Source organism: Anastrepha ludens, chromosome 2, assembly GCF_028408465.1.
Source record: "Anastrepha ludens isolate Willacy chromosome 2, idAnaLude1.1, whole genome shotgun sequence".
In the NCBI taxonomy this organism is placed as follows: domain Eukaryota; kingdom Metazoa; phylum Arthropoda; class Insecta; order Diptera; family Tephritidae; genus Anastrepha; species Anastrepha ludens.
Window position 1 is genome coordinate 40,314,550 of NC_071498.1, and position 19,699 is coordinate 40,334,248.

Here is a 19,699-nt window from a genome sequence, read left to right on the forward strand (position 1 = left end):
ATCGCGTTCCTTACGCATCACGAAAATTAAAAAAGGAATTTCGAACTTAGTTTTTTTAGACAATTATTTGATGGCGAAAAGCAAATAAATAGCAAATAAAACAAAAATTTACTTAAGTTTCTTGAGAATGGTTTTCCTCAAATAGCTTTAATTGCGTACGAATTTTTCCTACATCTAAACACTTTTTTTTTCAAAGATGGCAAAAAGCAAATAAGTAGAAAATAAAAAAAATTTGCTTAATTTTTTATCAAATAGCTTTCATTGCGTAAAATTTTAATTTGCAATTAAGAATTTTTGCTTTAATTTGCTGGCTAAATAAATCAAACAAGAAATGAAAAAAGAAATTTTTAACTTACTTTTTTAAGAATTTTTTTGATCAAATAGCTGTCATTGCGTAAAATATTTACTTACACGTCAAGACTTTCTTGATTTGATGGTTTAAAGCAAATAATAAAACTAAAAAATAAATAAAATTCTTTTAACTTAATTTTTTTACAATTTTTTTTTGTTTAAATAGCTTTAATAGACTGAGCATTTTGCTTACCCCTAAATACTTACCCCGACCCGTGAATCTTTACAATGAAATTTTCAATGCTGGAATCTTTCTTCAAGAATGAAAAACTGCTTTAATTCCTATCCCTAAACCCAATAAACCCTCTACCCTCGTTACGAACTTTATACCTATCTCCTTACTCTCTTGCATGTCCAAAGCCCTGGAGAAGATCATTTCCGTCCGAATTCTGTGGTTCGCTAAAGCGACCCGTTAGTCCCGACCAATTTGGCTTCCAAAAAGGCATCCGAGTGACCGAGTCGCTTTTATACTTTGAACATTTCGCATCCTCGGCATTAGCGTCAGGTAATCACGTTTCTGTATTAAGTTTAGACCTCGAGAAAGTCATTCATGTTGTTCTTAAACAATTCAAGCTCTGAAAAATCGAAAACAAAATGTATAAATTCGTTAAATCCTTTTTAAGTAATCGCAAGATTTCAGTGAGCGTTACTAATTTACTAAAACTTTTAATGAAATTAGTTCAATTATCGCTTCTAATGCCAAGGTGGAAAATTTAGTATACACTGATGATGTTTTAGTATTTTCCAACTTCAAAAAACTTAACAAAGTCCTTTATACTTTCCTGAACATTTTAACCGTCCGTTGTGTGAAAGTTTTATATTCTTTCGTTGTTTAAAATGGCCTGGCCAGGCCACCTATGAGAACACGTGCTTTATTTATAGGCTGGTACGAAAATTATGTCTGTAATCAATTTAAGTGTAATACCGATTAATAAAAAAACAGATTGATTAGTGTTAAAAGAAATTTATTTATCAAGGTTCATCCTTCTTACTGTTTTTTTTAAATTATTTGAAAAATTCAATTTATAAATAAATAAATAAAAATATAAAATTTTAAAAGTTGCTTATGAAGTTGACGTAGTTACTGCAGCTAGACATATGATGCAAGTGTAGGTTTTGGTTTTTAAACCGTGAGTTAAGCACATTGCATCTTTGTAAATGTGGCAAGTAAATCGGGTTTTTCGGCGGCTCCTTTTTCCAAAACATATTGTCAATCTTGCACTCGTAACATTGCGTTTTTTCACCTAGTAATCGATTCACTCCACTGGCAAGATTTGAGACACTAGGCTCTGGTTCGATTACTTCATCCCATTCAACTTCATAAATTTCTTCGTTTTCAGGCAATTCTACTTCAACCTCAAGCTCATTCTCAATATCAGACACCTCTCCGTCATCAACAGGAACATAATCCTCATCATTATCGTCGTCGGTGACAAACGGATCATCTTCCTCATCCTCCGCTGCAATAAATTTGCTCAACACTTCCTCGTGATGGCGCATTTGCTCACTTGATAGACGATTACTTCTTCTACCGATAGCTAATAGAGCCCTATCTACTTCGTTTGAAAGTGACATTTCTGTTCCGGCACAAAGCACTTTATGAATAATACAGATCACCATTTCAATTGTTAATAAATACTTACTTTTCTCCACTCAAACAAAAATGATTGCAAAAAGCAAAATCAATCATACACAATAAAATGTGCACCTGTAATAAATAGAACCAAGTTCAATTCTAACGGCATATATCTGGCACCCGTTCTCGTGTTTTTTTTTTTACTAAAACTAGTAAAACTGTCGAAAATGCGGTGAGAGCGAGAGAGCGACTAAAGTTTCAACTTCTGAGTGAGAGAGAACCGTATTCACTCTTTCTTGTACTCTAATTAGTCAAAAGACCAAGTACGGTGCATGACTATACTAAAATTGCGGTGGTGGCCTGTGCAGGCCATTTACCCTAACATATGAAGTTTTTGTGTAAAATGTATTTTTTTTTCATAATCACTTCGCTGGAAATGGTTATAAAATTTTCAGAAGATTCATCTAACAGACTTGTATGGTATATTTTCGCCGTTTTTTGAAAACTTAACGAAACAAAAAGATATACCCCTCTAAAATTCGGAATGGCCTGCGTAGGCCACATCCCACAACGGACAGTTAAACAGCATAAACAAATGGTCAGAAATATCAGGCGTCAACATCTCAGCTAATGCATAAATGCGCTGCTTTTCTTATATGCAGAAAACGTAAATGTTGCATCCCCAGTTTGTCCTTTTCCAATGTACTAATCCCACATTCTAACACACTAAAAATTTTAGGCTTAATATTCGACAAAAACTTACATATAAGGAACACTGTACAGCCGTTAGATTAAGCTTATTTTTAGGACTTTACATAATTAAGTTTTTATCTTCTAAGCATTGCCAAGTTCATCTACACACACTTACCAACGTAACAAAAGCCTTACTGTTATCCAAAACCGACTTTGGACTTTGCATTTACGGACATTGTCCTAAGGACAACATCAAACTATTAAATGCTCTTTACCATGCGGCATCTAGAAGGAGTACCCGCGCGTTTCCGACATCGGCAACAAAAGCTGTTCTTGCAGAAGCCGTATTACCGTCAAGCGCAACACAATAATGTTCCTACCCAAGTTTCTTCACTGCAGAAATAAAATATTACTTGGGCTGGTAAACTCAGCGAAGCAACAATATAAAAATAGCCACAAATCATCCTCTATACAACGTTGTGTTGAACTAATGCACAAACTTATTGTCACTTCAGGCCATGTCACATATTCCAGTTTTCCCACCACACTTGAATCCAAAAACTATTTTTATCGCGGATTTGCCAAAATGTCCCAAAGTGTCCACCGCCTCTAATTAATACGTCCAACATTTCAATGAAATCGTTGCTCCTTTAAAAAAACGAATGGGAGTTCATTTATACAGATGGATCTAAAACAGAAACCAGTGCATCGTTTGCAGTCACAAAACAGCTTGGTGTCACAATTTCAGTCGGTGCTTTACCTTCCTACTACTCAGTTCCGGGTCCTGCCGGGAAAATGCAACGAGTGCCCTGATACCAGAGCCAAAGAAACCGCTCAAAAACCCCTTCTCTTCAGTGCACACTTTACTATCAAAGATATTCGGAAAATTATACCAAAATCTCTTCAGGAAACGTACAATAGTTAATGGATTAATTACCAACACCACTACAAAAAGTGCAATCCTACTGGCATCAAACTCATATATCCAACACACATACCTTCGAATCGGTGACACTATAGCCACCCACGTTCATATCCCACAGTCAAACCGGACTGCCCTTTTTGCAACTCAAACGACTACACGACAATCACCTCCTCGATACCTGCCCAGGATTGGAAAACACTCGAAATGCAATTCATCCTAACCTTGAACTTTCGAATGAACTCAACAATAGGATAAATTTAATTTGTAAATTTATTAAACTGACTAAATTAAAATTTTAACTCTTTGCGAAAACTATATATAAAGTTATACTCCACTCAAACTCACTGCCGACTTTACTGTGGTGAAAGTTGAGCTGCAGAAGTCGGCAATATACCTGGCATCGCTGTATATGCCACATGATAAACCGGCCCCGCCAGACGAAGTGGACGAAAGGGCTCGAAGTTTCATGTCCCGCCACATATGGCAAAACAACCTATCCTACCTGGTGGAATGAAGATTTAAGTCAACTAAGGAAAACGACAAGAGAAATTTTCAATATCTGCTACAAATACAAGTTCTTCAAACCCTACAAGGATTGCCTTAGGGAATACTAGGAAACAATCAAAGAGGCTCGGACAGAGGCCTGGAGAGAGTTCTGTAGTTCCCTCGAATCAACCAAATATACGTCCAGACTACGTAAGCTTTTATCCAAAGAACACTCCTGTCCTTCCCTGTCCCAGATGAATACTATGGGCGATGAAAAACTTTGAACCATACAAAACAGCCGGCCCAGACGGGATATTCCCAGCCATGCTGTGGAACACTCGAGAAACGACGATTCCTTGGCTGGAGGTCTTTATCAGGAAAAGCCTTATGCTAGGGCATATTCCAAAAAGCTGGAGGAGGGTTAAGGTGATTTTTACCCCCAAAGCTGGTAGACGCGGTCATGATACAGCGAAAAATTTCAGACCCATCAGCTTATCCTGCTTTATTCTCTAAACTCTCGAGCGATTGTTGGATGTATATCTCAGGGAGAAGATTACAGACTCAACGATTTCACCATCTCAACATGCCTACCTCAAAGGAAAATCCACAGAGACATCTCTTCACGAGGTTGTAAGTACGATTGAGGGGAGCATAGAATACAAACAATACTCACTAGTCGCTTTTCTCGATATAGAGGGGGCGTTCAACAATGTTAGCACAAGATCCATAATTGAGGCTCTTAATATGTTAGGCACAGACATAAGTCTCTCGGCCAAACATCTCACGCATCACTGCAATCCTCACAGGCCATCGGAAAGTAGGGGATCATGCAGCTAGACTCAACCTACCCTTCAATCTTATCTGCAAAAGCTGTCGAGCGGAAGGAGCGAAGGAAAGTCTTTTCCACTACTTATGTGAATGTCAAGGGCTAGCTAGGGCACGCCTCCGCTCCTTTGGTAAGCCTTTCTTGCAGCAAATTAATGAGATCTCAGGCATCGAGATAAAGAATTTGGTGCTATACTTGAACGTCACTAAATGGATCTGGAATGGAACATCATAATACGAGGACAGTGGTAGTAAAACGATGCTGGTCACTAATTAGGATTATTTCAGGGGAAATATATAAATATATATATATATATATAAATAAAAAACAATTTTTTTTAAGAAAGCAAAACAAATAACGATTTACTACATACACACACAGATATTACTCTTTAACCCTTTCGGTACGGAAAGCCGCTAACGGAAATACAAATTATTTTATATGTTTAATAGTTGCAATGGGTGATATAAAAGTCTTTTGTCCCAAAAAAATTGTCCCCTCAGTATTTTTATGGACGCATTTGTCCCGTTTAGTATTTTATGATCCCATATCGTTTTATATAAAAGTTTGTTTTATTATGAATTCAACATATATTTAGTTTCAGTAAAGTGAAAAGATGAGCAAGTAATACAATAAAAAAATTGGTTTTTCCTTATGGTGAGGAGCAAACAAGAATACTGATGGGACACATACGTCCCACCAGGTTAAAATTCCCAGTAATTTTTTATATAGCACAAAAACTTTTACTTACTTACCTCAATATAATAATAGAGCACTAGCACAATAAATAAATATATTTTCAGTAAACTTTGAAGAAATCACGAAAAATCGCAAAAAAACCTACCACTTGCAAAATTCACACTTTTGCGTTTGTTTTTTGACTAATGAACACGTGTTTACCATTTAACCTCAAATAACGGAAGGAAATACCGTTAAGAATGGCATTAACTACGAAATGGGATAAATAAAGTCCATTAAATTCGCTTAATTTCCAGGCTTGGTATCTTCAAACATGTGCCGGGACATATGAGTCCCGTTCGGACCGAAAGGGTTAAAAGAAATTTGAGAGCCATTTTTTTGACTGAAATGTTGCAGGTGAGATTAATGGAAATTTTATAATAGGACTATGAATAAGTTCGTTACGGTTTTACAACAGATGGCGTAACTTGATTATTATTCCATCGATCCACATTTCCAAACATTCATTGGAGAGCTACTGTCGTAAGGCACAAACGTCAGTATAAGTTTTTTATTTGAAGCGTAAACAACAATATTTTTACCACACTTGAAAATGTCGAATTTCGTGCCAAATAATGTGTTTTTGCGGGGAATTCTTCTTCATTATTTTAATATGAAGAAAAAAGCAGCCGAAAGTCATCGTATCTTGGTGGAAGTTTATGGTGAGCATGCTCTATCTGAGCGAACGTGCCAGAAGTGGTTTGCACGCTTTAAAAGTGGTGATTTTGGCTTGGAAGACGAAGAACGCGAGGGTGCGCCGCCAAAGTTCATGGATACCGAATTGGAGGAATTGCTCGATCAAGATCCGGCTCAAATGCAAGAAGAGGTTGCAAAAACTTTGGGAGTTGATCAATCAACCATTTCCAAACGTTTAAAAGCCATGGGAATGATCCGAAAGGTAGGCCATTGGGTGCCGTATGAATTGAAGCCAAGAGACGTTGAACGCCGTTTTATGGCATGCGAACAACTGCTTCAACGGCACAAAAGAAAGGGTTTTTTGCATCGAATTGTGACTGGCGATGAAAAGTGGGTCCATTACGACAATGCAAAACGTCGGGCAACGTATGGATACCCTGGCCATGCTTCAACATCGACGTCGGCGCAGAATATTCATGGCCTGAAGGTTATGCTGTGTATCTGGTGGGACCAGCTGGGTGTTGTGTATTATGAGCTACTGAAACCGAATGAAACGATTACGGGGGATGTCTACCGACGACAATTGATGCGTTTGAGCCGAGCACTGCGAGAAAAACGGCCGCAATACGCCGATAGACACGACAAAGTTATTTTGCAACATGACAATGCTCGGCCACATGTTGCACAAGTGGTCAAAACATACTTAGAAACGCTCAAATGGGATGTCCTACCCCACCCGCCGTATAGTCCAGACCTTGCGCCATCCGATTACTATCTCTTCCGATCGATGCAACATGGCCTGGCTGACCAGCACTTCCGTAATTACGATGAAGTCAAAAAATGGATCGATTCGTGGATTGCGGCAAAACCGACCGAATTTTTCACAAAGGGAATCCGTGAATTGCCAGAAAGATGGGAAAAAGTAGTAGTAAGCGATGGACAATATTTTGAATATTAAATTTGTAACCATTTTACGTCAATAAAGTTTCAAATTTCGAAAAAAACCGCACGAACTTATTCATAGTCCTATTATAAAAAATAATTCTCAGGCATTGAAGATATAGCCAACTTTGTATATACTCTATAATCACTTTGGATTAAAAAATTATTTGTTTGAACTTTCATCACTTATGAGTGACACTGGGAGACGAGGAAATCGAAAAGCATGGTTTTGATGAATAATGAATAACTATATTTGCTCCCATCTGATAGAAGTTTTATTTGGCGAAGGTGTTTTATAAGTCTGTAGATGTCGTTTTTGAAGATAATAGCGGAAGTGATGTTAGGTACAATGGCCTTATCCTTAGCACTCGCATGCTGCCATTTGTATCTGAGTGGTCAGGGATCATTTTTGGTTTTGTGAAGTAGCGCAATAGATTCTTGTCATATGATGCCAATATTGTGACCAAACAACCTTTATCGCACAAAAACACAACATGCTATCTGAACAAATAATAAAATTGCATTTACTGCATTAAAAAACAGCTGCCAGTCATTAGATTTGCATTTTTATGCAACTTCTAGTAACTTTGATGTACAGACGGGGTTGGAAGTATTTCCACGGGTGCACAAATTCATTTGTAAATGAGACAGGTGGACTTATGCGAGCACTTGCAGAGTATCACGTTCATTTTTGTCAAGGATAATAGAGTTTGTAGTTATTCTTTAAATCGGATATACGCTCATAAGCTTCTCGCAGGAGTACGAACACATGGCCATGTGTTTTGTGGCCAACAGGTTCGGATATCCGCGTAATGAGTTATGAGGAAGAGGTATAACCAATTCAGCACTTCATGTGCATTTGTACTTCCCACAATATATTTCGACTTTCTGGAAAACCACTTCTTCGAAGACTAGCTTAGGTAGTGCCTTCCTGTAAGGGCTCAATGGATTCGCCAAAAGACATAGCCCTCTATATGCTTGGAATGAACTTCTCTTTCGTTTTAAGAGATAGCAATATAACCTTAATCTAGCTTGAAGCAGCAATCCCGTTTTGATATAGTATGCATTTTCACGAGAGAAGCGAGAGTTTTTTTATATTAAAATAGAAATGCGTCCATCACAGCAGTTCTATAGTTCAAGGTGGTATGACGTGTACAGAAGTACTATCCCATTAATGTTTGCCAGTTCCGCTTTCAAACATGTCAAGTTGCATTTTCATTTCGGTTGTTTTTTTCATTTTATTTTACTTACTCGATATTTTTTTATTTTGAATTCTATTATCTGGTATTTTTTATTTTATTTTTTGTCTTTTTTTACAAACATATCCTTCATTTTGTTCAGTTGTGTTGTCGCACAAAGTGACTAAAACTAATTTGCATGCAACAACATTTCGCGTTTCACTTCTGTTGTGTAACTGGAAAACAACGAATATGTCAACTGACTAAATGGCTAAGTGACTGAATTACTAACTGACGGGAATTTTGTGCTTTACCAGCTGGCAACTGGCGAACTCTAAACGACTGAAAAATATCTTAAATGGCCAAGAAGTTTGTACATGATGTATTTCCGAGTATGTATGCGCGAATGTGTGCGTGTTTTCTTATACTACGTATGTAAGTATGTATGTGAAGTAGCATAGGTTTTCGAAAAACCGATTTCGAATTGCACGCTTCTCTTGTAATTACAACTTAATGTGACTTTTTGCCAAGCAAATGCTTTTTATTTTACTCAAGTCCAAAATTTTTACCGCAAATAAATTGCAATAAAATGCTCATTTTACTGAATTCTTTTCTTGTGCAATTACATATTAATTGCATAAATTTTTTTTTTTTTTTTTGGTAATTCTTTAAATAATTGTATGTGGTTATGTATTTGTTGAACATCGTTTCATTCCTTTTGTGTTATTTCGTTTAAGAATTTTTTAATTGTTGCTTTTCTGTCCAAAATTTCATAAAGTTGCTCTAATTCTAGTATTGTTTTGCACTCTATTGCAATTTTCTTTTTTCTCATTAGTAGAAAATGCCCAATCTGCGTAGTTACACTCCAGTGGAAACGTATTTTATTTATTTATTTATATTTTTTTTACATTTCAAAAGTCATCATACTCAGCTTGAATTGCCGCCCTCAAAACTTTGTATTTGTAAATAGTTAAAAATGGGGCTTATTCAAAATATGCCTGCAATCTAATAAACAGAGCAGCTGTTCAGTTCACAAGCATGAATTTGGAAAGTTTGCGATTCAAAAACTTTCTCATTGCAAATGAAAAACGTTTGATTCTGCTGTGAATAGAATCTAGAAATATATTTAGGAAAATATCGAAACTGTTGGAGCGTTTGCGTTATTCGTAAAAGATAGTAGGACCGAATGGCAGAGAATATGCTGTTTAGGCTTCTTTCTCTTCCACATCTTGACAACTGCAACAGAAGTAACGCACAGACTGGAAGCGTGTCAGCCGATCATTATAAGGTGATTATCCTATATATTAAAATATTAAAAAACTTCCGCAACAAACCTGCTTTAACTATCAGGGCTTGGTTCAAATTTGATTGATGATTTTTTTTTATAAATTGGCATACCCTTTAACTAAAAGCAGGGAAAATATCGGGTCCTTGAACTGTAATTTAAAAAAATATGGACTACAAGCAATAATTTCTTTTAAATCTTAATATCGCGAATATCTTGCAAACTGTTAAATCTGTGCAGTTTTGCATTTAATTAGCTGTAATTCAATGGCTTAATCGAAAAATTTGGTATATTTTAGAATAAACTTACATTTGACGTTTCCGCTTACTTTATTTTTTTTTTTCTTTTTTCAGTAAGTTCAAAACTTTATTTCACCCAAAAGATGGAAATTTTCATGCGACGATTCATTGCAATTTTCACGTGAATTACTGAGATAGAAGGGCATTGATCAAATTATTTAACCATTGTGAGTTCCAATCGAATTATGATCGAAATTTTGTGAAGGCCATCCAAAACCTTTTGTTGCGCCGGGACCAATAGATGCTGTGCGTCGATTGATAACGCAAGAGCGTTATATGATATATCGCATGAGGCATCCTTGGGCATTAGGAGGACCAGCATATATTCAATATTGCATGAACATTTGGTCGTGAGAAAGTTTTAGTCTCGTTGAGTACCACCCATCGTAATTCGACAATTGCCCAACAAAGGTTTCGTATCGATAGGTGGTGAGAAATGTTGAAGAAATTCAGCCGCGGTGGTTCAAAGCACGATGGCACATCCTAAATCTACGGCCATCGACAGTATGAGTATCCCAAGGCGAGTGTAACCCAACAAAAGTTATTCGCTGACGAAGCACCTCATTTGCTTTTAGGTGTGTTCGGTTATTTTTTCGAGAAATCTGGTCATGTTGCAACAATACCACTAAAAAAACTTAAAACAGTTAATTCTGAGTTATACACAACTATTCTTTTACAGAAGTTTTTGCCAAAGACAAATCATCCTTCACCTAGATAACGCGAACTATCAAGTTTAGGTTCACACCTAAGAGGTTTTGAGCACTCCAAAGATTGAATTAATGGGGTTTCCGCCTTACAGTCTTGATTTGGCATCTACTGATTTCTTTTTGTTCCCGAACATAAAAATAAAATGCGAGGTCAATGTTTTTCAATTCCTATAGAAGCTGCTGAAACCTTTAAGCTACTCACTTTGGAGATATCTGCTTCTGAGTGACAAAAGTGCTTTGAAAATTGCTTCAAGCGAATGCAGAAATGTATTGACTTTCAATTAGAATATTTTGAAAAGCAATAAAGCTATTTTCATTATTATTTTACTGTGATTTCATTATTGAGCGCAAAATGTAAACGCCTTAAAGCTCGTTCGCGAACGCATTTCAATTAAGAACTAAAAATTTCAGTTACGCTAATACGTCTTAAGTTAATATAATTTCAATTGGTAAAGTCTGGAGCACTAATTTCGAGTAAAGTATCGATACTAATTTTTTTATTGCTCCATTTACAATAATTTTTTTGTTTGCTTGTTTTGTTTTGTTGTTATTGTTTTATTACCAAATAAATGTCACTCGCCGTGCGCACAGTTTATTGACCCAGTAATAAATATCCGTTCGTTTTTCAACATATCAATTCGCGTGGCAAGCACCCAAAAATACGAATCAAACAAAAGACTTAAGCAACAAACTTGCCAGTAAAACGCAACTAAACACAACCATTTCGAGCGTTAAAAAAGTGTTAAAAATTTCCTCAACTACATTTTTTTGACTGCGCATTTGCATGAGACGACCGTCGGCTGGCTGGCGTCAATGTCACAACGAAGAAAAATGTGAAAAATGTTCGAGAAATCTGGTCATGTTGCAACAATACCACTAAAAAAACTTAAAACAGTTAATTCTGAGTTATACACAACTATTCTTTTACAGAAGTTTTTGCCAAAGACAAATCATCCTTCACCTAGATAACGCGAACTATCAAGTTTAGGCTCACACCTAAGAGGTTTTGAGCACTCCAAAGATTGAATTAATGGGGTTTCCGCCTTACAGTCTTGATTTGGCATCTACTGATTTCTTTTTGTTCCCGAACATAAAAATAAAATGCGAGGTCAATGTTTTTCAATTCCTATAGAAGCTGCTGAAACCTTTAAGCTACTCACTTTGGAGATATCTGCTTCTGAGTGACAAAAGTGCTTTGAAAATTGCTTCAAGCGAATGCAGAAATGTATTGACTTTCAATTAGAATATTTTGAAAAGCAATAAAGCTATTTTCATTATTATTTTACTGTGATTTCATTATTGAGCGCAAAATGTAAAAGCCTTAAAGCTCGTTCGCGAACGCATTTCAATTAAGAACTAAAAATTTCAGTTACGCTAATACGTCTTAAGTTAATATAATTTCAATTGGTAAAGTCTGGAGCACTAATTTCGAGTAAAGTATCGATACTAATTTTTTTATTGCTCCATTTACAATAATTTTTTTGTTTGCTTGTTTTGTTTTGTTGTTATTGTTTTATTACCAAATAAATGTCACTCGCCGTGCGCACAGTTTATTGACCCAGTAATAAATATCCGTTCGTTTTTCAACATATCAATTCGCGTGGCAAGCACCCAAAAATACGAATCAAACAAAAGACTTAAGCAACAAACTTGCCAGTAAAACGCAACTAAACACAACCATTTCGAGCGTTAAAAAAGTGTTAAAAATTTCCTCAACTACATTTTTTTGACTGCGCATTTGCATGAGACGACCGTCGGCTGGCTGGCGTCAATGTCACAACGAAGAAAAATGTAGCTGTTGTATTACTTGCAGAGGCAAACAAAGGAAAGGGTGTAAGTAAACAAAATAAATAAAAACTATTTGTTGGCGATAAAGGATTGTTATTTGCCACTACTCTTTTGGCTATGGCATTGAAATTTGTATAACAGCAAAACAGTAGCATGAGAAACGGGTGTTAATGTCATGAAATCATATACCAACAATAATAGCAACAATGAGTGAAAAAATATACAATATATAAGGGTACAAATATAAAAGAAAGTGAGAAATAAAGCAAGCAATGAATTAAGAAAAAAAATTATCTGCTGGCCCACAGTGAGTTGAAGAAAAAGGCAACTATAGTCTGCTGTTGGTATTCGAAACAATGTGGCGCTACTTGCGACACGACGGCGTCGAAATAAAATTCTTTTCATTTACTTATTTGTTTGCTTTGCTACTTTGTTGCTTTGCTTACGGAAAAGTATTGAGGAAGCAAGCCGCAGAAGAAAAGGATTCTCAGAACAAGCAACAGACAAATATGAGACAAACAACAAAAACTAAAAAAAGCAAGGAAATAAGGTAACGCCAAATAAAGCGGGGACAAGGCGCTCAGGAAAAATGTGTGAGCTACAGTGGAAGTAGTAGAGAAAATAGAATAAAAAATGTATATAAAAAAGGTAAGCAAACGGAAGTCACACCAGCTACTGCGCTAGTCAGCAGCTTCCACATTAACTAAGCTAACTTTTTAGCGACGGCAGTCAACCGTCTTACCGCTTACAACTGTATGTATTTAATAGCAAGCAAAGCACCATCAGGAGGCGCTACACTTAAGTAGTTTCCCTGCTGTTATGGGGCCTATTCATTCGGCAAAGTTTTGTCGAAAATTAAAGTGTGCAATAATTTGTCTTTAACAACAACAGCAGCACATTAATTTTATGCCTTAGCACACTGGCAGCCGCTGGAAGGCCCTTTTGGCCAAGTGCTTAGTTCGCGCAATTTCAGTATCTTCATATATACCATTTCGATGTCGAGGTGTACATGAGTAGCTTCAGCAACGTGTTTTACTCGTAGTTTGAGCGAGTAAGCAGCAGCAACAATGCTCGTAAATGCACCAACAGTATCCTGTGCCTGCCGCCATAGCCTTCCTGTGTGTGCTGTCTGCGGACTTAGCCTTTTACGCCTTTTGTTTGCCATTGTGTTAACACAATAGGCGCCGGTAGTGTGATATGTTTGGCGCGCTGGCTGCCATATGGGTGGTTGCACAGTCAACATTTGCAACAACTTCTCTACATTACTGTTGTTTTTTTATTTTCTGAATGAGCTGCTCCTATGTTCGTTTAGTTTTATTATATACGCTGAAGGACCTAAAGCTGATTTTTCAGAATAAAAAGTTCTCTTAATAAGCTATGTATATATACACCTAAGCTTCATTCGGCATACATTTTCTTTGCTTACAAATTTCTTATATTACAAATCCACATACAATACAACGCCGCTCACCGAATTACGATCAATTTTTCGTTTTCTTAAAATATCAATTTTTTTTAGAACTTGAAGTAATAGAAAAAACGAAAAAGAAAAATCAATAGTTCATTGTGTATTTTGTTTTGTTTCTATTTCACAAAAGTACATGCGATTTTCTCAGCTCCCATGAAAAGACTCAGTAGCAACTGAGTAAATTTTCATTGGAAAGTGTTAGAAAATTTTCATAGGTTCTTCAGAAATACATATATGGAACTATTTTGTAGCGTATTTTTTATATGGTTCGCGGAAAGCTTTTAAAGGAAAAAAGGGTAAAATTATAACATATACGAATCATCTTAAACCACAGGCATATTACGAGGAAATTGGTAGCACCCGAAACGTGGTCAGCAATTTTATGAAATCTGAGTTAAGCTATAGAAAAGAGCACGAAGAGATCTACGTACGCCGTGACAACGGAAGTAGATATAAGAGTTTGTTAGAAGAAGTTAACAAAAAAACCGGTGTTAGTACAAGATGACGCAAAATTAATCACCCTATCGGAAGACCTATAACTTATAACTTCATATCATACGACTGCATATTTGACACTTATGAACTTAACAGCTGAAGTATATAAACGGACAAGCTATGGAGTGCGCAAAGACCTCAAAGAAAAACGGATTGCCTTTACTCAAAATCATTTTTTTTTGTATTTAGCAAGCAAGTTATTCGAAAACAAAATTGGATGATTAATTTTGCGCCTAGCCTGGCTATCGTAAAACTCATTATCCGAAGTGCCAAGCATCTGTCCAGCAGTCGAAAAACTGCATGCCTTTAATTTTGTCACGAGCATGAAAAAAGTATGGTACCGGTTCGTCTCTTCACACGAAAAAACAATTAAATTTCGAGAGAATAGAAGGCCGTAATAATTATTTTCACGATACGCAAAAGGAGGAGCATCATTGGAGTCATCTTTAAGTAACGAAAGTGGTTTATTCATGTGGGGAACCATCTCATAATATGGAGCTTGCAATCTTCAGTTTCTTACATCAACAAAGAATGCGAAGTGTTACAAAGGCGTCATTGAATAAGGTTTTCCATATTCTACTTATGCTTTTGGTCCTCTTTCATGGATTTTTTAACAGGAAAATTTACCTAATTCAAACAATGAACTGGATGTCAAATGTCCCACTAATGAATTAACGCCCATATTCCCCCAACCTAGGTTAGGTTAGGCTAGTCAGGTTACTTGTCTAAGACAAGGCATTCGGTGGCCCCATGGCCCATTGTGATAACTTTATTTGATTTCCATCCGCTAATTAAGTTGCTTAAGCTTCTTAGATCTTTTTAAGAAGGTAACTAGTCGTTCCAGAGAGACATTTTTCCCCAGATCTTCAAAGAATCCTATATATGGTACGGCTTCTTTGATGTGCAGAACACAAAGGAGATGTTGTACCGACTCAATTCCCTTTCCATATCCTCAACTCTTGTAGGAATCGTTGTAAGGTACATCCATTTTACTGGCTAAGGTGCCATTAGTGCAGTTAATGTCCTCTAACACTAGCTGAAGGTCAAGCTCAGAGCTCTTCTTTGCACACTCATCCACTTTTCATTTTCCTCCACTCCAGAAGCGATACCGACCTCCTGCATTCTTGAACACATCATGAGTTAAAGCGCGTTGAGGCCCGTGCTTTGATCGCTGCTTATATATCAACAAAAATCGTTTATGCTGCCTTGTCTGTATCATAGATCTTTGCTTAACAGACACTACATCTGGGCGTCTAAAGTAATAATTTAATGATAATAAAATAATTGCCTAAATGTCACTGAAAACATATGGTGAATTTTTCCCCGTAAAGTTTATGAGTCCGGTCGTGAATTTAATAATAAAGAAACTGTAATAGGGGCCACAAAATATGGTTGGGCTGACATTTCTTTGGGAAATTTACAGAAATTATAAAAGGTCTTTCCAAACAAAAACAAAACAGTGAACTCTTATTTTTTACCTTTTACTCTCTTTCTTTCTAAGTTTTTGTAATTTGTAATTTTTAGTGCTTTAAGTAATAAATTTGTTTATTTGCTTATAGTCTGTAAGAAACTTGTATTTTCATAAACTAATTTTATGAATAAATGAGTAAATAGACTTTATGAAATAATATTAAAAATGGTGGTAGCACCCATTACTATAATGACATAAAATATTTAGAATAATAGTTTAAATAAATTAAAATTTACTACAATTTTTCTTTTAACATAGTTCTAGAACCTATTCTGCTGATCCAAAAGTGGGTGAAATTTTTGTGCCGTTCCGATAAAAATTTTTTTTTTGTAGATTAGTCACTCATTTTTTTATATAAAATAATATATTTAGAATATTTCTTGTTATTTAATCAATAAACTAATTTTTTTGTATAATTCACATTTTAATTTAAGAAATGCTTGGAACCATTTCAGATAAACGGCAGTGTTTTCTTTGATTCTCTATCATCAGTTGCTACTGATGGTTGTCCAGGGCGATTTTCACCGCTTTCCCTACCTTTTTGAATTGTTTGTATGAGTACCATTTGTCAATTTTTTTTTATTTTTTCAAAATTTAGCTTTGTCACTGAAGATGTCTCTATATGTCACAGTAATCAACAATTTTCGCACTCATTGACAGCATAACACTCTTTGAGACGCGATTCGAATGTCATAAACATAATATTTTTTCGCGCTTTTGTTGGAATAGGGGCCGAAAGCAACAATAACTCTTCTTACAGTTCGAAACTATTGAAGGGATTCCAAATCAATAAAATTTATTATCCGGATTTTTCACGTACGCTCTGACTCATTTCTGAAATGTATATCTACTTACTTAGTTTTATTAATTTTTGATAAATTGATTTTTATTGTTATATTATACAAATGGCCTTAATTATGTAACTGAGCAAAATAGATGACACATTCTAACTACACATACTAACTACCATGGGCGCAACCGAAAGCGGAGGCGGGTTTTGGGGTTGAACTGATAATGAAAAACCACTGCCATTATTTTGTTGATTCAAAACATATTTAAGAAGATATTAGAAGAGTGATTGAATGAACGCGCACATTTTTATATCCTTACAGACTTAGTACCACTGTGGATGGAATTTTAGAAAAACTAGCTGAAAGCAAGCGGCGAGTAGATATAAAATTATATTTTTTTTATTTTAAAGCGACTAAATGGCTTTGTTTATTCCTTTGTAATTTGCATTTGGCATCCACCATAGTCTAATGAGTTGGTACGTGACTACCATTCGGGAGTGTGTAGGTTCGAGTCTCCGTGTAAGAAACATCAAAATGATAGAATAAGATTTTTCTTATAGCGGTCGCCCCTCGGCAGACAATGGCAAAGTCTCCGTGTAAGAAACATCAAAATGATAAAATAAGGTTTTTCTTATAGCGGTCGCCCCTCGGCAGGCAATGGCAAACCTCCGGATGTATTTCTGGCCAGAAAAATCCCTCATAAAACAGCACTTGCCGTTCGAAGTCGGCTTAAAACTGTAGGTCTCTCCGTTTGTAGAACAACTTCAAGGCCCACACCACAAATAGGAGGCGGAAGTCGGCCAAACACCTAAGGGAAGTATGCGCGCTAATTATTTATTTTTTTTTTTTTTTATTTCTTGCAAATCTTAATTAATTGAGATTTTACCTTTCTATTGATACACATATTATTGAATGTGTTAATAGGTACTTTTATAATTTTTGTCGAAGACGTCACATCTCAGATACATGCCGTCGAGCTGGCGATGAAATGCCCAATAATTCCAATAGTAGTTTCTAAGAACCATTTTGCATAGAAAATTGCACAATACGCTAACGAAATATTTTACATCAGTTGCTAAAAACTGTTAGACATATGAAACCTAGTTTCTTTTTTTGACGATACTAGCCAGTTTTTGCATATAAAAAAGTAGTCGAATGTATTTTGTTTGAAAGAAAACGCACGACACTATAAAAAAAAAAAAACAGAAAGCAGAATGTAAAAAACCAATCGTACCCACTTGCAACTAGGCCTAAATGGCCTGTACAACTGCGTACTAAAAATTGTTCTAAAAGATCACATTAAAAAATTTGAAGTTTTATCGAAAATCTGCAGAAATATGTAATATCATATATTAAGAAACTTAGTAAAGCTCAAAAACTGAGGGCATTCGAATTCGAAATTGCTTCAACCGACAATTAAAGTAAGTAAGTATAATTTTTGTAAAGAATGTTTCATTTATTTACCAAAACGCATGATTATACTGGTCAAATGTTTGATTAACATTAAATTTAAGGTGGCTGAAGATTCATAATTTTTGAAAATGGCGCCATACCTCAAACTTTTTAGAACAGTTACGGGTTTCTTCTATCAGGTTCTCCCTCGCACATAACGCCTGCTCTTTCAAAGACTTCGTCTTGGGAACATTTAGAACAAATGAGGTGGCGCAAAATTAATCACCCTATCGGAAAATATTGTATTATAACTTTTGCAAATGACCTCGTACGTCAGTCATACTTAGCATTTGTGAACTAGCCAGCTGAAGTATACAAGCACTATCACTCAAAATAATTTGTTTATTTAGTAAAAAATAAAACAAATTTCGAGCATGCATATGAAAAAAATAAAAGTAATAATTTATTATCTATAATTACACTGTGGAACAAATTCAAGTTAGCAAAAATTAGGTCCATTCTGAGAGTGGCGGGTGAAAATAGAGGCGAAATTAGAAGACCCGTATCGCGCCGTTTTTTTATGTTAGTTCGAATTTTTTTTTAATCGGCCTTCGAAGTTTGCAGTCAAATGCCGATTTTCAGTATATTGTTTCATAAGTACCACAAAAATTTTCGAAATCAATTTTTTCAAAAATTATAATTGTTGCACAGGTCTCTAGCAATAATTTGGCTTTTACAGATTGAAAAAATATCAATTAGTCGACGAGTTATAGCCAAAAAACCATATAAACAATTTTGCTCCGATTTCGAACTTCGAAGGCCGATTAAAAAAAATTCGAACTAACATAAAAAAACGGCGCGATACGGGTCTTGTAATTTCGCCTCTATTTTCACCCGCCACTCTCAGAATGGACCTAATTTTTGCTAACCTGAATTTGTTCCACAGTGTTATGGTAATTTATATTTTTCGTTTGAATCATCAATTTTATAACCACTTCACCTCTTAACAAAGCTACGAGCGTCATCTATTGGGGGTTTCTTTAGAATTCGGTCACCATTTCTTATCTTGCATATATTTACGTAGTGCTAGACCTAAATTTCCCTTCAATACAACCTGTTTCTTCAATGTTTTACCCCTGCATCGTTTTTACTCCTATTTCTTGTAAATATCATGCATTTGGCATGTTGATGTTGGTCGACGAAATTGGGCGCGCAATTGGTTGCGTTTTGCAGATATTTGTTCTTAGCTTTCCTTAAAATGTCAACCGGAATGAGTCCTGCAATGACGAAGGAAGCATCATCAAAAATTGTGCAGAAGCCATAGATAGTCCGCAAATCGATTAGCTGAGAGATGGATATCTGTTTTCTTGAATCGCTGTTTATGTTTAAAGCGTCAGCATGGATCGGTGTCGTGTATAAAAGGACCGAGTTGACAACCCTATAACATGTAGCCTTTTGCTATGGTTAAGGCCACTGTTGTTCGTGCTATAATCCCTCGCTTAGAACATTTTCTTAATTACTATCGTGCAATGCTGACGTGCGCCAGTCACTGTCTACCTACCTGTCTAGCCAATTGTGCAAATTCAATGGCTTGTTGTGGCGACAGAAATTTTAAGCATGACTAATAGGTAGTTAGGCACTGTATTGTTAGT